Source organism: Bos javanicus, chromosome 23 (assembly GCF_032452875.1).
Source record: "Bos javanicus breed banteng chromosome 23, ARS-OSU_banteng_1.0, whole genome shotgun sequence".
In the NCBI taxonomy this organism is placed as follows: domain Eukaryota; kingdom Metazoa; phylum Chordata; class Mammalia; order Artiodactyla; family Bovidae; genus Bos; species Bos javanicus.
The window spans coordinates 38922598-38946248 of NC_083890.1; the positions used below are offsets into that span (position 1 = coordinate 38922598).

Genomic DNA, 23651 nt, shown 5'->3' on the forward strand with positions numbered 1-23651 from the left:
AACTCCAGTACTTTGGCCACCTGATGCGAAGAGCTAACTCATTGGAAAAGACCCTGATGCTGGGAAAGATTGAGGGTAGGAGGAGAAGGGGACGATCAGAGGATGAGATGGTTGGATGGCATCACCGACTCAATGGATATGAGTTTGGGTAAACTCCAGGAGTTGGTGATGGACAGGGAGGCCTGGTGTGCTGTGGTTCATGGGGTCGCAAAGAATCGGACATGACTGAGTGACTGAACTGACTGACTTGCCTGTTTCCTCTCTGTGGGCCCCTGACATCTATTGTACTATACCACTGTAGTCTTCAAGGTACTGTACTATAAGATTAAAAATGTTTTTTTTTTTTTTTAATGTATTATTTGTGTAAAAAGTATTGTAAACCTATTATAGTCCAGTACTGAGGGGTATGGATAGAGAGAGATACTCAATCTCTGGTGTCTTTTTTATAAGGGCACTAATTGCATCACGAAAGCCCCACTCTCATGAACTCATCTAACCCTAATTAGCTCTTAAAGGTTCCATGTCTAGATACCATCACATTGGTGACAAAGGCTTCAACATGGGAATTTTGGGAGGAACACAAGCATTTCAGTTATACATATTTATACACATACACACACTCACACACAAAGAGTGTTAAAATGTTAGCAATGGCTATTATTGTAGCTTAATCTGAAAGTCCACAATGGGTTTTTACCATTAGTTTTATATGTTTTTTTGCCATCAAAGTGTTCTGTGCCTTATTTTTGTTACTTATGCTATTTCATTGACATATATGTATCATCTGAGCCACCAAGGAAGCCCCAAAATACTGGAGTGGGTAGTCTATCTGTTCTCCAGGGGATCTTCCTGACCCAGGACTCAAACCAGGGTCTACTGCAGTGCAGGTGGATAGATGCTGGTTCAATTCCTGGGTTGGGAAGATCCCCTGGAGAGGGATAGGCTACCCATTCCAGTATTCTTGGGCTTCCCTGGTGGCTCAGACGGTTAAGAATCTGCCTGCAGTTCTGCCTGCAGTATGGGAGACTTGGGTTCAATCCCTGGGTTGGGAAGATCCCTTGGAGGAGGGCATGGTAACCCACTCCAGTATTCTTGCCTGGAAAATCCCATGGAGACAGAAGCCTGGCGGGCTACAGTCCGTGGGGTTGCAAAGAGTTGGACATAACTGAGCAACTAAGCACAGCACACATTTCATACTCTTTTCCTCACTCCCTTTTCCCCTTCCTTCCTTTCTTCCTTCTTTCAGAAGTCACCTCATAACATACCTTCTATATATGTAAGAGCAAGCCTCTTACAACTTGCTCTGAGATCAATTTTCTTTGAACAAGACCCTTGCACCATTATAGTACAGATGCCCCTCTGCAATCGTCTCAGTGCTGTATGAGAGACTGAAGCAACTTTCTAAGGATACATTTTCTATTTATTTTATTATCTTTGTATGAGGATAAGGACCATAATAGCATAGAAGTTAAGACCATGGATTCTGAAATCAGATTTCCTGGGTTCATTTTTCAGTTATATTATTAGTAGTGTTACAATCTTAGATAAGCAATTTAATCCAGCAGTACTTTCATTTCATATCTATAAAATGAGAGGAATAAACATAAATACTTTACAGACATGTTGTAGGAGACCAATGAGTTCATGTATTTAAAGCCCTTAGAATAGTGTTTGTGCGTATGAAGTACCAGATGAATGTTATTTACTATTATTATGATGCTCTAACAAGATTTCTACTTCCAATGGATTGTTTCTTAACGCCTCTAGACTATGTTTACTTTAAATCTATTATTTTTAAATATATCTGTTATCAGTCATGATACTTGGTTTTGGAACTTAACTGCCTTTCTCTCCAGAGATATCAGATTTATAATTTTTTTTGTGTGAAAAATCTCTTTTCTCATCTGCATAGCTGTATTTCATTCTTTGGCAATTTATCATTCCATTTTCATAAGCCAGAAGAATGAATCCCAAGTTTTGATAACATATATAGAGTCAACCATTCTTTTCTGAAATATTATTTTAAAGGTCGTTATATTTCAACTAGAAAAACAAACAAAAAAATGCTTCTCTTCCTTCCTTTCTTGTTTCCTCCCTTTTCAAGGCTTTCAATATATTATCCACTCTTGAATTTAACTTTTAAAAATTTACACGTTGCAATTTTATTTGGGCCTGTTATTCATTCTTACGTGTATTCACAGGATACAGTTTGGGTCACCAGGTTTGGTGAGTCTGGCAGATACTTTATCGTGCAAACTTGTAGCCATAACACTAGAAATAGCAGGATACGAGGAATCAGGGCATCTGTGATCAAGTCTCAGGCTTTCCGGGAATAGCCTGTGCAAGTCACTTCATTTCATGAAGTGTTAAAAATTTTTTTTTCCTTCTAAAAAATGAGAAATGCAACTGGAGATCTTTAAAGCCCCTTTCAGTTTGGAAAACACTTAGATTCTAGGAAGATGGCATTTGTCTATGATCAAGCCACAGCAGCCTGAACTATACTCTTTGAACCCCAAAGCAGATTACCAATGCCATGTACCCCTTCTTCTATAGGGTTAACAGCAGGATTGCTTGAATTTCTTATACCTGTAAAATGTACTTGACTTTGGTAAAATATGGATGGCGTAACCGCTGTCATTTATGTGTGAAGAGCTGAGTGGTCAAATTTTAAAACCTTAACCTTCTCCAACCAGCAAATGCTCCTGGGTGCCTTCCCAGCCTAAGAATGATGCTTATGTTAAGAAAGAAGGAAAACTGATAATTAACATACATTTTATTTCATTTAAACCTATCTAATGGTTAGCGAGATTATTCTTGGCGCTCATTTCTACCTAATGAACTTGCAGTTTGTTTAACTAGAACAGAAGGAAATTTCCAAAGATGGTTCACACTGGCTGTCGCTGTTCTGTAAATGGAGTCACCTTTAAAAGGCGTTATTTCCTTCTCTCTGTTTAGGTTGTGCTTCAGTGAAGAAGTTGTCCAACTAAATCCTATGAAGTGTGTTTCTCCCTTCATGTCACAGAGTTCACAGAGTCACAGTTTGATCAGTGTTCAGAAAGAGAAATTTTTTTTCCCTTTCAAAATTGTGTGGGTTGAAAAATCCTCCTTGCTGTCAAGCTCTTCATGACTAATAAATGTTACCTGTATCAAGTCTTCTAATTATCTCTAAGATTTTGGATTTTAGAGCCAGCAATTTTATTATTTTACCATCTGCCAGAATATTTTTGGCAGGGTTCAGTAGAAAAATAGGCAATGTGGATGAAAACTTAACTCATTAAATACTAAACCTAAGAACAATGCCATGGAGTTTTGCTTAAGCAAAGCTGCTACTGCATTTGGTACCACTAGGTCCATGAAGAATTTGAGTGCTTGCCATGCCTTATCCTCTGACATGTCATTCACACAAAAGAAATTAAAGAGGGAGAAAAAACTATTTTCTATGACAGTTAATGTATAATTTCTTCTGAGAGTGTTTTCTTACTTAAATGACTTATAAGTTATTGCAAATTAACAAAGAAAATTAAAAACACAGTTATACATTAAAAAAAATATTTTCCCAGTAATAATGTTTGTATTGAGACTTAGGGTGTCTTTGTGATCCTTATAAATTCTTCCATCACACAGGGAATGTAGGTATATGAATTGCAGGCTGCCTAAATAGTTTAAATATTTCATAGATTGATTAAATTGTTTCTTAACAAAAACACTGCATGTATGCTCTTTTGCCTAAAGTAGATACCTATCTTTCTCTGCTATAAAGATGCCACACTACCATTTTAATGGAGAATTGATGTGATAGTATGCCCCATGCGTCATGCTGAATGATTATACTGAATGATTATCATGATTATACTGATACTCAGCCAGTATACCTGTTCACATGTGTTTCTACATCTTTGAGCCTGTATTTGAACTCCAACTCTGCCACTTCCCATCTAGCCATAAGGAAATTATTTAACCTTGTCCCTGTGTCTCTCAGATTCTGCCTCCAGTCTAGGGATGATCACAGTACTGGTTTCAGGAGATGGATGTGAAGGTTACATGAGTTAATGTGCATGAAACATGTAGAACACTAGCATACGGTGATCCTTCAATAAATGTTACCAATATGTAAATATTATTTATATTATTTGACCTAGAAATTGTGTTAAGAGAAACTTCTTAAAACATGTATGTATGCAGAGAGATACATGCCTCAACATTTATAATAGAATAAATATGGAAGCAATTATAATAACCAAATACAAGAGAAGTGCGAACAGAAAGAACAAGCATATGGTGGTGTGGCTATTGTTGTTGTTCAGTCACTAAGTCGTGTCCAACTCTTTTCAACCTTATGAGCTGCAGTGTGCCAGACTTCCCTGTCCTTCACTGTCTCCTGGAGTTTGCTCAAACTCATACTTGTGTTTACTGAGTCAGTGATGCCATTCTACTATCTCATCCTCTGTCGCCCCCTTCTCCTAGAAAATTAAATGAAGTATGTAAAGATTTGAGCTTCCCTGGTAGCTCAGCGGTAAAGAATCTGCCTGCAAATGCAGGAGATGCTGGTTCAATCCCTGGGCCAGAAAGATCTCCCGGAGAAGGAAATGGCAGCCCACTCCAGTATTCTTGTCTGGCAAATCTCTTGGACAGAGACCTTGGTGGGCTACAGGCTGTGGGATCACAAAAGAGTTGGACATGACCAAACAACCAAGTAACAACATATAAAGATTTACATATCAATTCCAATTTTATAATATAAAATAATAGAGACATGGCACAAAATTGATCTAAATATAATTTCACTTCTATAAATCAGTAAAGAAAGAGGGAATGAAATATAAAATGGTGTAAATATACAGGGATGATGAGACTTATGGATGATTTTATTTGTTCACATCTTTGGGCTTTTTCTTGTAATAAATATGACTTCAGAAATAAAGAGACAGAGAGATTTTACTGTTACTCAATGTCTCTCTACCTCCCCAGGCATCTTTTGACTATGGAGATAATCAGCCAGTGCCTCTGACCAAGCCATGTTTTAATCCAAGAGTAACTACCCTTGGAGAATATCGCCTGTTTCCGGGAGTAAGAAGAAAATGGTCTGCACCATGGCAACATGTATTACTCCTGGCTGCCCAGTGGAGCAAAAGGTACAAGCAATGAGAGTAAGGGGAACTCCTAGAAAGCTCTCCCGAGGCCAGACTGTATATGTGCACCCCGGAGCTCTCCCACTGGGAGCCATTTCCTACATTGGGACTCAGTCGTTTTGTTCCTCCTCAAGATATTTAGTCAAACTTTTTGTTAGTTACAGAGGCCTCTCCAAATTTGAGTTGAAGGGAAATAAGCCAGAACCTGGAATAGTTCTTTACTTACTGTTGTGTAGTCTCAGTCGTGTCTGATTCTTTGTAACCCCATGGACTGCGGCACACCAGGCTTCCCTGTCCTTCACTATCTCCTGGAGTTTACTCAAACTCATGTCCATTGAGTTGATAAAAATATCTGCTACATCAGATTATATTTGGTTGATGAGTATTTCAATATGACTATAGGACAAAATCAGAGAAGGCAATGTCACCCCACTCCAGTACTCTTGCCTGGAATATCCCATAGGTGGAGGAGCCCGGTAGGCTGCAGTCCATGGAGTCGCGAAGAGTCAGACATGACTGAGCGACTTCACTTTCACGTTTCACTTTCATGCATTGGAGAGGGAAATGGCAACCCACTCCAGTGTTCTTGCCTGGAGAATCCCAGGGACGGGGGAGCCTGGTGGGCTGCCGTCTATGGGGTCGCCCAGAGTCAGACACGACTGAAGTGACTTAGCATAGGACAAAATAGATGTCAAAGAGGAAATAAGTTGGGATAATTAATGTGGAAATTAGGCTAGGAGTATAATCATTATTGAACAGCATGAATTTTTTTGAATAAGAGTAATATGAACCAATAAATTATTTTTTTATTTTCAAAATCTTTATTTTAATAAAACATTATCTGATATCCCATTTATATAACTCTAATAAATTCAGAGATTCTCTGGTTGAATAAAGGATTGAAAGTACCCTAGACATTGGAGCACTGCTGGAAATACCTGCTTAAAGGTTAGAAGATGCGGCCAATATCTCCTGTGAACCCCTGAGTTATTTAGAGAGATGCTTGTGGTAGGCTTTTAAAGAATTATGCATGTGCTAATTCACAGGTAGAGTGAATTTTATTTCTCTCTAGTGAACTCTTACGGTCAAACTGTATTAACAATGGAACTTTACAAGAGAAAAGAAGATGTAAAAATGTGTATGAAGAAACAAAAAGAAATATTGCACAAATGACCTCTTCCCCTAACTTATGACTGTTCACAAGAAAAAAAATGCATATATATACACACTATATCACTGACATGTAAACTCTAAGTATGTTGACTTGTTTCTTGAGCAGAGTAGGAGTCTCTAATGTCAGAAATACACAGAAATTTTAACTAAATAAAAACTATTATAAACATTATAAGAAAAGAACATAGTAGTACAAATTTTAAACAACTTAGTTTTGAAAGACTAGATACAAAATACAGGTATCAAGAACCCCTCAAATAAAATAATAACATTATGCAAAGAGCTGACTCATTTGAAAAGACCCTGATGCTGGGAATGATAGGGCAGGAGGAGAAGGGGACGACAGAGGATGAGATGGTTGGATGGCATCACCAACTTGATGGACATGGGTTTGGGTGGACTCTGGGAGTTGGTGATGGACAGGGAGGCCTGGTGTGTTGCGGTTCATGGGGTTGCAAAGAGTTGGACACGACTGAGCGACTGAACTGAACTGAACTGCAGATGTTAATTTGTATTCTACAGAGAAAAGATAATTCATTTTTAAAGGTATTAAAAGCTCTAGAGGAAAACATCAATACATTTTAAAAGGTAAAACTTTGACTAATCACATTCTCATTGTTGAATTGCTGCTAAAAAATTTTGGAACAATATTTAAAGATTAAGGAGTCACCACTAAAAATGGGAAAAACCCAGCTTCTTAGAGATTAAAATATATCTACTAAATATCACTGACATCAAATTATAAATTAAAATATTGACTGTGTGGGTCACAACAAACTATGGAAAATTCTTAAAGAGATGGGAATACCAGACTACCTGACGTGTCTCCTGAAAAGTCTGTATGCAGGTCAAGAAGCAACAGTTAGAACTGGACATGGAACAACAGACTGGTTCCAAATCAGGAAAGGAGTAAATCAAGGCTGTATATTGTCACCCTGCTTATTTAGCTTATATGCAGAGTAGACCATGAGAAATGCTGAGTTGGATGAAACACAAACTGAAATCAAGATTGATGGGAAAATATCAATAAGCTCAGATATGCAGATGATACCACCCTTATGGCAGAAAGTGAAGAAGAACTAAAAAGCCTCTTGATGAAAGTGAAAGAAGAGAGTGAAAAAGCTGGCTTAAAACTCAACATTCAGAAAACTAAGATCATGGCATCCAGTCCCATCACTTTATGGCAAATAGATGGAGGAACAGTGGAAACAATGAGAGACTAATTTTGGGGGCCCCAAAACCACTGCAGATGGTGATTGCAGCCATGAAATTAAAAGACGCTTGCTCCTTGGAAGAAAGCTATGACCAAACTAGATATCATATTAAAAAGCAGAGACATTATTTTACCAACTAAGGTCTGTCTAGTCAAGGCTATGGTTTTTCCAGTGCTCATGTATGGATGTGAGAATTGGACTATAAAGAAAGTTGAGCACTAAAGAATTGATGCCTTTGAACTGTGGTGTTGAAGAAGACCCTTTAGAGTCCCTTGGACTGCAAGGAGATCTGATCAGTCCATCCTAAAGGAAATCAGTCCTGAATATTCATTGGAAGCACTGATGCTGAAGCTGAAACTCCAATACTTTGGCCACCTGATGTGAAGAACTGACTCATTTCAAAAGACCCTGATGCTGGGAAACGTTGAAGGCAGGAGGAGAGGGGGTCGACAGAGGATGAGATGGTTGGATGCCATCACCAACTCAATGGACATGAGTTTGAGTAGGCTCTGGAAGGTGGAAATGGACAGGGAAGCCTGGCATGCTGCAGTCTATGGGGTCACAAAGAGTTGGACACGACAGAGCAACTGAACTGATACATTAAGATTGGCCAGAGTGTAGAAAAATGTTCTTGAATATATACTATTGTTGTATGAACTGGTATAGTCTTTTGTGGAGAGCAGTGTGAGAGTACTTATCAAAATTAAACATGTACATACCCCTTGACCTAGGAAACCCTCTTCTGGAATTTACTATAGGGAAATATTTATATTTCCCTATGATACTCCCACAAGGTAGACATTTACAGCCTTTGTAATGTAATGTATGTTTATATGAATCAAATAATATTTGAAAGAATAAAGAGACTATTAGCGGTTGGTACTTTGAAAAGTTGGTTTGAGGTAAATTAGAGAAAGCTTATTATTTATAGTTATATCTGTACTGCTGGAAATTTTATAATTAATAAAAAACAATGAAATACTGATAATATTCTCAATTTTAGAATATTTAGGAAATAATCATAAATTGATTTTAAAATATTATTATGATATATGGCTAAAGATATATTCAAACACCAATTTAGACCCTTCAATGCCAACATTATACTAGAAAGTGTGAAAATATGTAAACAAAATATTGGATGATAGAAATTAAACCTGTACAACAAAGCGAGTTCTAAAAAAAATGAGAAGAAAAACTTTTTAAATGAAAGTTGTAATGAATGATTCAGCATATACTGTCAAACACTGGGATTCTAATTACGTATATGTTAACTAGACTTTGCTCAGTCATGTCCGACTCTTTGTGACCCCATGGACTACAGCCCACCAGGTTCCTCTGCCCGTGCGATTCTCCAGGCAAGAACACTGGAGTGGGTTGCCATTCCCTTCTCCAGAGGATCCTCCTGATCCAGGGATTGAACCTCCTGATCCAGGGGTTGATCCAGGGGTTGAATCCTGCATTGCAGGCAGATTCTTTACCATCTGAGCTACAGTATGTTAAACCGTTTGATGTTGTTTCACATCTCTTGGTGATCTCTTCTGTTGGGTTTTCCCTTTTCTCATTTATTTCAGTTTCAATTTGTGTCCCATCTGTAGACTTATCTTTAGTTCACTGAAACTTTCTTTGTGCTATATGCTGAGTTGTGTTGTTCTCTTTCTCAAAAAACAACAAAAAAGTTATATGTTGAAGTCCTAATCCCAGCATTTCAGAATATGACTGTTTTGGATACAGGGTCTGTTTTGGTGACCTCTTCAAAAAATAAGTAAGTTAAAATGAACTTGTTAACTGGGTCCTACTCTAATACTGCTGATGTTTTTACAAGAGGAGATTAGGACATACAGATACACACAGAGGGAAGTTCGCATGAAGACACAGGGAGAAGATGACCATCCACAAGCCAAGTAGAGAGGCCTCAGAAGAAACCAGCCCTGTCAACTCCTTGATCTCAGTCTTCTAGATTGCCCATTTATGCGGAAAAATTTTGTTGTGTAAGTCACGCATCCATAATATTCTGGTATGGCTGTCCTGAAAACTATGACGCTTGACCCTGCTAAGTCTACTAATAAGTCTGTAAGAAGTACTTTTTATCTCCATTTCTTTGTTCTTCATTTCTAAACTTCTATTGATACTTTCTTACAGTTTGCTTTTCTCTCCTGAAATCACCCAATTGATATTACATGTTACTTATCTTTCCAGTTAGTGCTTTTGCCTATTATTCATAGTTATTTGAAATTCCTTGCCAGAGAGTTCCAACATTTGTGTCATATCTGAGCTTTTAAGAATTGCTTTGTTTCTTGGGAAACTTTTTCTTTCTTAATGCTTCGTAATTTTTATAAAGACAAGACATCTTGTGTACTACAATACAGACTGAGACATATAATGTTTACTCTTAGAAATGGGTACAGTTTTGTTTTTTTTTTCCTGCTGGGACTTTACTATGGGAATTAATGTTAATCTCATTAGATATTGAGCTGGATTTGAGATTTGTTGTTGCTATGGTTATGATCTGTACACTACATATTTTTTTTAAGTGAGTGGGAACTGTTTTGTCAGAAAGCTTTTGTGTTTTTCGAGTGTCTTCTCAACCCTCAGCTTTTAATCTTTCCATTGTGCAGTGCCTCAGAGAAGGTCTATCTCTTGCAGGTTACTTCTTACCTGGAGCTGATTAGCCTCACTTGTAGGAGACTTGGGTGTTCTCTATTGTCTGACTAAGCTTCTGTATTGAAAGCCAGTCCAGGTTCGATGCACGATACTGGATGCTTGGGGCTGGTGCACTGGGACGACCCAGAGGGATGGTATGGGGAGGGAGGAGGGAGGAGGGTTCAGGATGGGGAACACATGTATACCTGTGGCAGATTCATTTTGATATTGGGCAAAACTAATACAATATTGTAAAGTTTAAAAATAAAATTAAATAAAAAAAAAAAGAAAGTGAAATTAAGTCGCTCAGTCTTATCCGACTCTTCGTGACCCCATGGACTGCAGCCTACCAGGCTCCTCCATCCATGGGATTTTCCAGGCAAGAGTACTGGAGTGGGGTGCCGTTAGGCCTGGACTAATATAGAATAACCCTTTTAGGCAAATGTGTTTGCTCTTATAAGTTATATCCTTCTCCCATTTTAAATTGCCATATTATTCCAAAATGATTATGGGGATGTGTATCATTCAACCATCAACATATTAATGAGAGACATAAGTTTGGAGTATAGATATATACATATGCCACCCCTCCACAGACACACACTTAATGTCTACTCTTAGAGACTTGCTTTATAGAAAAATTATGTAAAATTATGTTGTCCAGATTTCTAAAACCCTTCACTTTACATGTGTCCATTGAAATTTTTCTTTTATAAAATATTTTATGATGAGCTACATCATTGCATATGAGGAAGAAATTATTTTAGATTGTTTTTCAATAATCACCAGGGGGAGTCTGGTGGGCCTCCGTCTATGGGGTCGCACAGAGTCGGACATGACTGAAGCGACTTAGCAGCAGCAGCAGCAGCTATCGTAGGCAAATAAAAATCATACTTTCATTAGACAGAAGAGCTAGCATTCCCATTTCTTTAAAGCAACGGCAAAGAAGTTTGTGCCCCCTGTTCTGAAGTTTCTGGTGAACACAGAAACACAGGAGAAACTCAGGGAGGCAAGGACCCAGACTTGCAGGGTAGGTTGACAGTGAACACAGCCCTCTCTCCACTAGTGATTAATTTTCAGATGATCTTATCAACAGCCAGTTTTAGGAAGAGGTTCTGAGGGTGCCTTATAGGGAAGAAAAATCAGCCTTTGAGTTCTGGGCACCCGGATGTTTGACTTTTTCAGGTACTTTGCTCATTTGGTGATACCATTTCATGAGGGGTTTTGTTTAGTTTTTCTATCAGTATTTCCCCTCACACTTCAGTAAAATGTAAAATAAACTTACTGGCTGCCAAAATCAAGCTTATAAGTAAACAGTGGTGGAGAGAGCGCAGGCAGGGTGCTGCACTGGAGGCCATGGAGAGGAATGAGCGACCAGCCTTCCCTAAGCCTTTATATGATCCTCCTTGAAGTGACTAATAAAAGCAGACTAAAATATCCAGGAGGAAAACATAATTTTTAAAAAGATTATAAAGCAAAGAGGCCAGCAACAAATATGCGACACAGAATGTTCTGAAGCTGCTTCACTTTTCTCACTGTCCAAGCTGTTTTGGCTTGGTTTCAGGCGCCAGGATATGGCTCAAAGGCACTTCTGTCTTTTGGAAATCTTGTCCGTGCCAAGAACTCTCGGTCCAGAATGCCTCTGGGAGCCTGGCTTGGTTCTGGGGAACTGGCATAAACTCTGGAGACATAGAGAGAAAAAATATATATATGTTTTTTATTCTGAAACCTTCTTCCTCTCCCTTAACCAGCTCTATCTCTTTTCATTTTCTTCACAGTTTGAGATATCTTGAGGTAGATGGAAAGCAACCAGGAATACAGAATGGTAAGAGAGAAAGAATTTTCCAAGGTTCTTAGACCAAAATTATAGGTGGGAATACCAGTGACATTTGCTCAAGCCTTCGTTGAATCCTTCTAATCTCTGTTCCCATACAACCCCTTCAATCACTGAGCCTATCAATGCTCAATTTTCTCTTTATCTGAATTCCTATGGTTTTTACGTTCCATCATTTTTGCTGATTCTTTAGATTTTTACTCTAGAATTACTCCTGGAAGTTTCAAATCTTCATGGTCGCATCACAATTTTGTATTTGCTTTTTAAAGTTTATACTCCATTTGTTGAAAGCTAGATATAGGCACCCTTTTCGATTAACTCTTTCAAAGCATAATGTTAATAGAATCCCTGTATAAATATGGCTGGGAAAGTCATCATAGTTCCTCTTTGCTCCTGGACATCATACAGCAGAAAAACAACAGCGAAAACCTCTAAAACTCTAATTTTTATCAGACCTGGAAGATAAATATAATCCAAAAAAAGCAAGGGATTTGGGAATTGTAAAAAAACAAAAAATGTTAGATTTCTCTTGGGAGGCAGTGAAGCTATGAAATGTCAAGAGTGATAAGGGGCCCCACAGAAGTAGAGCTCAGAGGATAATAGCAAAATTATAATAGTTCTTAAAGATGAGGGGTTCACCCTCAATTTAAAATTTATAATCTTGTTTGGAAAAAAATTTTCTGCTGGAACTACAGTCAACAAGCTATTGACAAAACCCTCCCCTTCACTGCATTTGACTCAAAATCAGAGGGATTAGGGGTGCAACATGTTCACGTACTTGAGCCATACTTGTATAGAGAACTATCTATCTTTGTGGCAGCAAATAAAGATCCTTTTTGTAGTAAAAAGTCAATGGTTACTCTGGCAACAACTGCCTCCCTTTCCCATCAACTCTGTAGAGGATACTAATCCAAGAAAATCCAACGTATTCAATGACAACTAATAGGAAAAGAACCAGCAGAACAACCGTACAAAATTCTTACGTGAAAACAAATGTGAAAAACAGCATGAAAACTCATTCCGAAATGAATACTCACGAGAAAAATGGTGACACAAAGACTAAATATTTGACCTTAGTCTCTACCAGCAAGTAAAAGAATATGAAGCAGTATCCTTTTTAAGTGTATGATAGAAAGTGAAAGTCACTCAGTAGTGTCTAACTCTTTGCGGCCCTGTGGACTATACAGTCCATGGAATTCTCCAGGCCAGAATACAGCAGTGGACAGCCTTTCCCTTCTCCAGGGAATCTTCCCAACCCAGGGATCAAACCCAGGTCTCCTGTATTGCAGGCGGGTTTACCAGCTGAGCCACAAGGGAAGCCCAAGGGAAGTAATACTAGAATTCAGAGATAAGAGGGAATTACACCAGAAAGAAATGAAAATTGAACTGGTAGAACTCAGGAAAAATTGAAGAAAAACCAAAATCAGCACATAAATTAAGAAAATGCAAGGAACACTATTGAAGAACATACAGTATGGAAAATATAGTAAAGGAAATAAATTACAGAAATGAGACGAATTAACAAAATGAATTAGAAACAGCAAAATAAAACAACTGGAAAGGTTACAGATAAAATGAGATACAGAAAAGAAGCAAAAATTAAAAATATGACATATGTATAATTGAAATCTCTGAAGATAAAAAAAAAACAGAAGCAACAAAATGGAAAATAACTTATCTTAAAGAAATAAATCAAGAAAAATATTCACAATTAATATGCCTTGAATATTTTTTACATTGGGAGGATAATGTTCTAGTGAATACTGAAACTGATACAGCAACACGATAGCTATGCTAATAATGTTATCGAAATTCCAAGATTTAAGCAAGAGGATCATTTGCGTGATCGAGAAAAAAGATTACGCTAAGTATAAGAATAAGATAAAACAACGAAGCTGTCTGTATGTTTCTCCATAGTCACAAACAAGGTCAGAAGTCAGTACAGCAACATGTAAAAGATATTCAATAAAAAAGAAAGGAAGAGACCCATATCTTATGATCAGGTAAATTTTCTTCAAGATTATTTAACATACAAAGTAAAATAATGAGGAAGAAAATATTGATAAAGAAACTAAGATAAAGGAAGGCGGGTATAGCAAAATTGTTACTATTGTTCATATTAGGAAACTAATAGATACCATTATAATTCAAAGTATATTGGGTAGAGTAGGTACCAGCTAATCACAGTTTATGGGCCAAATCTGGTCCAACACCTATTTTTGTATGGCCTGCAAAATAAGAATGCTGCTTACAGCTTATGTGATGTTTGGGGGAAAAAAATGAATGATAATGGTTCATGATGTGAAAATTGTATGAAATTCAAAATTCAGTATCCATAAAAAAGTTTTATAGGACCACCAACAGGCTTATTCATCTACATGTTGCCTAGGGTTGCTATTGTGTTAAAATGATGGAGTTGATGACAGAGTCACTATTATGTTTTTTAATTCCAATGAATTAGAAAAATGGTAGCTGTAATCTATGAAGACAAAATCTGGTTGTCTTAAAAAAAAAAAAAAGAGAGAAAAATCATTAGTTAATCAGGAAAGAGAAAACTGCGATTAAAAACAAAGAAACAAAACTCAACAGTAAAGGAAGAATTAACCACACAGGAACTGGGGAGATTAAAGAATCTTAAGATGATGAAATTGAAAAAGTTGGATGAAGTAAGACTTTTTTAAGGAAAATATGATTTACACTAAATGACATCAAGAAATAAGAATCTAAATATTTAGAACTACTTCAGTAAAAATGATAGAGGATAAAATGATCAAAAGGTTATTTTCAGCAAAGCTGCAGGGTTAGTCACTTTCATAAGGGAATTTAAAAGCAAATAAAACCAGGGATATTTCAACGTTTCTAGAGAGAAACAGACGAAAGAATTTCTTAAGATTGTTTCTGGGAAAATGGTGCAAAATTGATAATAAAACTTGACAAAGATGTTTTATACACAAATAAAATGAATAGATTAATCTATTACCAAAAAAAAAAAAAATGAGGGCACCATTTCAAAGAACATGTACCCAAAAGAATACAAAAAGAATAATTATTTTGACAGAGGAATTTACTCCAGAAGTACAATGATGGTTCATTATTAGGAAAAATGTTTATATGTAGTTTATAATATTAGGGAAAAATTATGATCATTTTCATATATGATGAAAGGTCATTTGGCAAAATACAATAGCCATTCCTCACTAACACATTCAGTTAAATGAGGATAGATGGACACCTTTTACATACAGTAAACATAGATTGATCTCAGTCCAGAAGTCAGCATTGTGCTCACTGGAGATTGACTAGAAGCATAGTCATCAAAACCTAGGGTCTGTCATACAGTGAAGTCAGAGAAAGAAAAACAAATATTGTATATTAACGCATACATGTGGAATCTAGAAAGATGGTATGGAGGAACCTATTTCCAGGGCAGCAAGAGAGACTCAGATGTAGAGAACAGACATGTGGATACAGTGAGGGAAGGGAAGGGTGGGACAACTTGGGGAGATTGGCATTGATGTATATACACTGCCCACGTATACAATAGATAACTGGTGGGAAAATGCTGTACTACACAGGGAGCTCAGCTCTGTGGTGACCTAGAGGGGTGAGATGGGGGTGAGACGGGAGGGAGAATACAAGAGAGAGGGGATATATTTATACATATGGCTAATTCACTTCATTATACAGCAGAAATTAACATTGTAAAGCAATTATGTGCTACGTGCTTATTTGCTCAGTCGTGTCTGACTCTTTGTGACCCCATGGACTGTAGTCCTCCAGGCTCCTCTGACCATGGGGATTCTTCAGGCAAGAATACTGGAGTGGGTCGCCATGCCCTCTTCCAAGGGATCCTCCCAACCCAAGGATCGAACCCAGGTCTCCCACCTTGCAGGAAGATTCTTCACTGTCTGAGCCACCAGGGAAGCCCAAAGCAATTATACTCTAATAATAAAATAAAATCAAGATCAAGAGAAGAATACCATAAAGTATTAGCTTGCGTGCGTGCTAAGTTGCGTCAGTCATGTCTACTCTGCAACCCCACAGACTCTAGCCCACCAGGCTCCTCTGTCCATGGGGATTCTTCAGGCAAGTATACTGGAGTGGGTTGCCATGCCTTTCTCCAGGGGATCTTCCCAACCCAGGGGATCGAACCTGTGTCTCTTATGTCTCCTGCACTGCCAAGTAGCTTCTTTACCGCTAGCGCCACCTGGGAAACTCAAAGTATTAGCATTACTAGTCAAAACAGACGAGCCGAAGGAAAAGAAGAAGCAAAAACTTTATAAACTGTAATTATGTGGCAATAACATGAGGGAACATTTGAAAATCCAAGGGAATCAACCAAAACACTACAAAGAGTGAGAGAATTCAGGGAAGTAATGGGACATAGATAATAATAAACAGAAAGCAATAAATTTATTATGTACCAAAAGCAAGCAGTTAAAATGCCTAATGGGAAAAACATTTAAAACAGCCAAAACCAGCAAAACAATATCTTTGGAAATAAACTTTAAAACAATGTAGAAATCCACACAAAGAAAAATTAAAACAAATGTGAAGGCAAAGATGGATTTTTCAATAAATGGTGTTGTAGAATAACCCATCTGGGGAAAAAAGAAAAACTGAATCCATATTTCACACCAAACATCAGAAACAATTCCAAATGGAGGGTTTTTTTTTTTTTTTTTTTTTAACATTCAAGAATGAAAGTCATAAAAACAGTAGGAAGAAGTAGGAAAATTCATTTGTAAATGTGAAGCAGGGAAAGTCTCCTTTAATCAACAACTCAGAATCCAAATCGCAAAAGACAACATGAGAAAACAGAAAAGAGACTTCTGCACGCAAAAGCGATAAGGCAAAAAACCATGAATAAAGTCAAGAGACAAATACAAAATGGGGGGGGAAGGAACTGCAATTCATATCATGGGCAGCATGAGTTTTTTTTCTCAATAAAAATAGCTTCTTAAAGTCAATAATGAAAGACAAACAGCTGAATAGAAAATAAAATAGATTGGGCAGTTCATAGACAAGAAGCTTATAAAAACACTGGAACATACGAAAAGTAATCAATCTCACTTAAAATAAAACTGCGTAGATACACCATTGTTTGAACCTATCAGGTTAACTCAAATTCCAACTCTTCATTGGTGACACTGAGGGGAAGTTGGCGTCATGCACTGCTTACTGAAACACAGAGCCTCAGGACTTCCCGGACCTGGTGCTGGGCGTACTTCCCGCAGGTCTCTGATGCCCAATGGATCCTGGTCAGTTAGAACTAGTAGGCTTGCTGCCTTTGGCCACAATCAGTCTAAGGCTTCAAATCTTTTCCAGTTTATCCCAAGTATAAACCACTTTATTTGCTTTGAGTGTTATGATGAGGAAAAGTTTGGGAACCCCTGAAACAGTACAGTTGTTAGAGATAGAAAGTTGGTTCTACCCATCCAAAATTATGAATTTGTATAACTTTTGATGCATCTTCAATTCAGGAATTAATCCTGTAGATGTACCTGCAGGTGTGCTCAATGAAATATATTCTAGGTTATTCAGTATATCAGTATTTGTAATACTGCTGCTGCTGCTAAGTCACTTCAGTCGTGTCTGACTCTGTGCAACTCCATAGACAGCAGCCCACGAGGCCCCCCTCTCCCTGGGATTCTCCAGGCAAGAATACTGGAAGTAATCCAAATGTCTATCCAGAGTTTACTGGGGTTTGCTGCTGCTGCTGCTGCTGTCGCTTCAGTCGTGTCCGATTCTGTGCCACCCCATAGACGGCAGCCCACCAGGCTCCCCCGTCCCTGGGATTCTCCAGGCAAGAACACTGGATTGGGTTGCCATTTCCTTCTCCAATGCATGAAAGTGAAAAGTGAAAGTGATGTTGCTCAGTAGTATCCGACTCTTAGCAACCTCATGGGTCGCTAAGGCTCATGGACTGCAGCCTACCAGGCTCCTCTGTCCATGGGACATTCCAGGCAAGAGTACTGGAGTGGGTTGCCATTGCCTTCTCCGTTACTGGGATTTAGGTAAATTATAGTCACCCAACCAATGGGATACTGGGAGTGATACTAACAAAAGGAGAGAGAGAGAGAAAAAAATCACATACTGATATAGAAAATTTCTCTGAATAAATAATCAGAAAAAAAGAAGTGTGCAGAACAATGTACACAGAATGCTAACTTTTGTCCAAAAACACAGAGAAATAATATATATTCATATTTGCTTCATATGTATTTAAAAAACTCTGGAAGGATACATAGTAGACAGTGCTTTTGTGAGGTCACGGAATATGAAGGGGAGAGAGATGGGGAGGATCAAAGGCAGGAGAAAAACATTTCACTGTACATATTTTTATATTTTGTAATTGTTTTTTATTTTTGAATAATATAAATGCATTGCTATATCAAAGCTATTAAACATGAAAACAATGCTGCCTTATCTATCTCCAAAAGTAGGAATTAGGCAATCTGGTAGAGTAAGTGAGGAAAGCTGTTATGTCAGATTTCAGAGGCAGAGGAATATATATTGAACCCCTAAGGGCACATCATGGACAGGAAGTGGTAAATATCTTCCTGAACAATTTCCCCCCCGACACACTGCCGGTAATGGTTCACTCTGCTCTAATGGTTTAAGGACATGAAAGAGTGGGCTCCTTTAGGAGCTATTTGCTTTCCCCTCCATCAGGTTCAAAGCAGCTACATTTTGGTAGTATTCTTTACTTTTAAGGAGAGCTAGACCCAATCCCTTTGGATATAAAGTGGAATGTACACACTATATATTTAAAAGTGATAACCAACAAGGACCGAGTGTAGAGCATAGGGCAAACTGCTCAGTATTCTGCAATAATCTACATGGGAAAAGAATCTGAGAAAGAACAGATACATGTGTGTATGTGTGTATAAATATATATATTTATATAAATATATATTTATATATATATATATTTATAATAATATATAAATATTAAGATATAACTGAATCACTTTGCTGCACACCTGAAACTAACACAACATTGTTAATCAACTATTGCTCCAATATAAAATAAAAATTAAAACAAAAGTTGAGGCAAATCGCTATTCAAGGCAATCGAGTGTAGAAATCCCAGACTCTGGGAGAGTCTGTTGGGCATGAGTTTAGATTCCACCTTTAGAAACTTTCTTATTTGGCTATACGGTTAAGATCTCCTCAGCAGGAAAAGAGTGATCATAGCAACACCTACCTCCTGAACACTTAGAAAGAGTACAACACATGTAACCTGTCTAGGAGAGTGTGCGTCACTTGGAAAAGGCTCATAAGTTTTAGTTATTGTTCTTTTTTGTGTGCAACTCTTGAAATGATCAATAATGTCTTATCCCATGAGTCCCACTGTGTATTTCCCCTTTATTGTGCCCTAAGGAAGGACTGTGTATGATCTGTTGCTTTTTAAGTTAACTTGGGGAGCAGACACCAGACTAAAGTTTTCTGGTATTTTTCTTATTTTTCAAAGGACAACTAAATGTCAGTCTGAAGGTGACAGATTGCCTCTGAATGTGTACAGTGCCGTGACTACATATGAGCTCTTAGAGTCAGCTAAGTAGAGATCATGTCCCAGCTTCACAAATTCCTTATATCTTCTGAGTCTCAGGTTCCTCTCCCCAATCAGTGTAATGTCAAGCTCATAGGGGCATTGTGACAATAATGAGATGCTGCATGCATGATGCCAGGCAAATGCATAGCAGGTGCCAATCAAAGGGCTATTGTGTTCTTTTGCTAATACGTCATCATGACTCACCTCAGAGACATCTAGCACATAGCAAATAAGGAGAGAAAAAAATTGCAACCCAAAGAAAAATTCCCAGGATGAATGCATAATGTTTTCATTGAAGGGAAGGCTGAAGTTAATTTTTGTTTTTTTTTTTTTGGAAAACTTCCATCTCATCCATCACCCGATTCCTTTCCAGGGCGTAGACGTCAGAATTGTTTCTAACTTCAGAGGTTCACCACACCCTATCCAGACTCTATGGAACATCAGTTGTGTTTTATATTTTAGGTGTTGGCTCTTAGAGGAATATTCTCTCTCTCTCTCTTTTTTTTTTTTCCTAAATAGTACAAGGTCACACATTATGAAAGCCCTACAATTCACAGGAGAGAATCTTGTGAGGGGCTGCAGCTATCTCAGATTTTCCTGAAGAAATGTTTGCTTCTTTCCCTTGCCCAATACCATTAAATGTTCATTTGGTAAACTTTATTTTACTATAGTAATAATAATAATTAAAATGAAGTTCAGAAGTATAACCATCTTGCTTGCTGCTGCTCTTGCTGTCTTCAAATCTTCTGGTAGAAAGGCTTTTATACAATTTGCCATAAGGCAGATATTCTTAAGCTGCCTCCCTGCTGTTTAAGTTCAGTACATCAAAATAAGTGTACAGACAACTTCTCTGAGGCCATTAAGGAGGATCTGCTGCCCTAACCACATCTCTGGAGTCCTGGCTACCTAATATATGGACTTCTGGGGCATGAGGTGCTACTTAATTTTCAGTTTCAATCTGTTCCAAGTCCATGGGGAGAACACAGTGATGAAATGTTATCATTATGGCACCAATGCAAGCCTCAGATTATTAAGTGTATTGCAATGGATAGACCATCTGTCATGATATAAACTGGTTTGATCAAAAATATATGCTGGGGACTTACATGAAATTTCATAACATGGTAAAAGATTTATATCCCAAGGATACAGATGCATAGTACAGAGACATGCATCATTAGAAATGTATATATGCACACCCAGCACCAAAAATACATATTTATCTGGGTCTCGATTTCATCAGTTCTGTAAGAAGGATACTAACATCTCCTAGTGGAGGTATTACATACTGTCTTTGTAAGTATAGGTATAAAAATTGAGTAAGAAAGTCAGTTATAAAATTTCCTTTCATGTGTCTCAATCAGAATATTAAAAAATTTTAAAGTTTCCAGAGCCTGGGTATACTCTTTTGCAGGCATTCATCACAGCACCTTTAAAATTCTACTTCTTGTCTTGCGGCAAAAATGATGATTTAGATCGGCTTGGAGAACTAACTAATTGGATAAATTAAGCATTGTTAACTGTAGTGACATCAGGAATCTTGGAGTGAAACGTAGCTTAAATGTCATCTTTCAACTGAGTGCTTTTTATAAAAGTAAGTTATAACTGCCCCTATTGTTTCTTTTTTCAGGAACTCTGTTCGGGGCTAGATTTCATGTCAGACAGAAAGGTTATCGTGGAGACACAAAAAAACATATGTTCTTGGGCGTATAGGTTTGAATCATATTTAAATCATATGAGATGATAACATTGAGTAGAACTGGTTGAAGTATCACACATAAACATTCAAAGTGGATTAATTTTATTTTGCATTACGTTCCATTTGGATTCTCTTAAACAAAAAGCCATCATTTTTTCTACAACCACCAATTTTATAGCAGATGTTATACATTCTTTGAAAGCAAAGACGGTGACATTTATCTTTGTATTTCTTTCAGCACCTATGTAAAGATTTCTAATAAATGCTTGATGGATATATTAATGGTTTCTTTAGAAAGTCCTTCTTGTTAACTCGTATAATTGAACCAATATACTCCTTTGTATTGAACCATACATACAGATTTGTATTAATAAAGCATGTGATTCATAAAATATTGGAAACTGCTGTTCTTCCATGTGACTTTGCTGTGCCTAATTCCCACAAAGAATAGATGGAAAGATGAATTTAATTAATGTGTCTTCCTAGGTCAATTTTTTTAAGGAGGAATTTGTCAATGCTTAAGTATCAAATATTGGAGAAGGAAATGGCAACCCACTCCAGTGTTCTTGCCTGGAGAATCCCAGGGACGGGAGAATCCCTGGTGGGCTGCCGTCTATGGGGTCGCACAGAGTCAGACACGACTGAAGTGACTTAGCAGCAGCAGCAGCAAGTATCAAATACAAATGTTACATGACTCCTTCCCAGTACTTTTCTTATTGATCTTAACTTCCAAGTGATAACATTCATTAGAGTTGCATCATAAAATCCAATTTTTATTTACTAGCACAACTGGAGTTTTATGGAGAATAAAATTCAAACTCTATCTTTCTCAGAGCTTTCAGGAAAACTTTGAGGCTATTCATCACTTTTCCTTGAAATTTACAAACAAGAAATAGCCAAAGAGATGATGCCATTTTGAGTAAGAATTGCTCTCAAGAAAGAGCAATTCTATCTATCTATCTATCTATCATCTATTTATCTATCATTTATCTCATTGAGATAAGTTTGTTTAGTTGATGAGAGCTTGGGATCCCTAAGGCTAAGCCCATGGATTAATACACAAGGGGTTGTTTCTATAACCATGAGCCGCTCTATTGATCATGGGGTCAGGCTTGTATATACATGATCTGGTCACCCAAGGACTGAGTGATGAGTCCATTCACATCATCACTACTAGAAAAACAACTCAGAACGTGAGTTCCATGTTTGGTGGATCTACGGTCTATACTTTATTACTTGTTTCTTGGTCCCTCTCTGTGGTGTTATTCTGAGCATTATGTAGGTACGGGGAATATATCATTTGACTCAGGTAAGACAGGTAACACCCTCACTCTCCTTTGCTCTTCATATTCTGTTTTTCCTCATCCAGGACTCATTTCCACATCAAGGCCTTCACTCCTGTTTTTCCTTCAGGTTCAGATATTCTCTTCCTTTCACTCTCTAGTCCTCTTCCTCTCTTCACTGGACCAATTTCTAATCAACAATCGGTTCTCACTTGTTTGTCTTTTTTTTAATGTGGACCATTTTTAAAGAGGGCTTCCCAGGTGACGCAGTGGTAAAGAATCTCCCTGACAATGCAGGAGATGCAAGATATGTGGGTTCTATCCCTGGGTCGGGAAGATTCCCTGAGAAGGGAATGACAGCCCACTCCAGTATTCTTGCCTGGAGAATTCCATGGACAGAGGAGCCTGGTGGGTTATAGACCATGGGGGTCACAAAGAGTCAGATACAACTGACTGATTTAGCACTTCAGCCCTAATTTTCAAAGACTTTACCAAACTTGTTATAATACTGCTTCTGTTTCATGTTTTAACTTTTTACTGCTAGACATGTGGGGTCCCAGCTCCTCACCAGGGATCAAACTCTCACCCTCTGCATTGGAAGGTGAAGTTTTAACCACTGGACTGCCAGGGAAGTCCCAGCTCTCACTTCAAATGTTATTCCCTCACATTTTCTTTTCTGGTATCACAATTTGTAATCCCTCCCCCCACACACAGACTTTATAGACTCTTAAAACCTTATGTACCTCCCTCATAAAATTTATCCTTATTATGGTAGAAGAAATTGAGAGACTAGTTATAGACTGTCTTCTCCATAGAATATTAGCTCCATGTGGGCAAAGACAAGGTTTTCTTGTTCTACATATTCCCAGCATATAGTAGAGATTTAATTATTATTTTTGAATAAATTAGTATAATGATACTATTTTTTATACTTGTAGGTTGCTGGAAAATTGTATAATACTTCACATACAATAATTAGGATTTCAGTAGGTGAGCATATGCTAACATTTTGAATCCATGAAAAATGTTTTGAAATATAAGGAAAAGGCATAAGTTGTAAAGTGAGAAGGAAACAAGATACAGCTTTATTAAGTATAATATGACCTAATTGGTGTATG

General features: G+C 37.6%; 1 long non-coding RNA gene across 2 annotated transcripts in view; it reads right to left on the reverse strand.

The window, feature by feature from the left end:
* LOC133236637 (uncharacterized) overlaps positions 1 to 23651 on the reverse strand; it is a 59568-nt gene that overhangs the window by 12967 nt on the left and 22950 nt on the right. Inside the window, exon 3 of one of the 2 annotated variants that reach the window (XR_009732957.1) lies at positions 11508 to 11840. The exons of the other annotated variant lie outside the window; for it this stretch is intronic. This is a non-coding gene — a long non-coding RNA (uncharacterized LOC133236637). Of the gene's footprint in view, positions 1 to 11507; positions 11841 to 23651 lie in introns of those variants that run through there. 2 annotated transcript variants of the gene reach the window in all.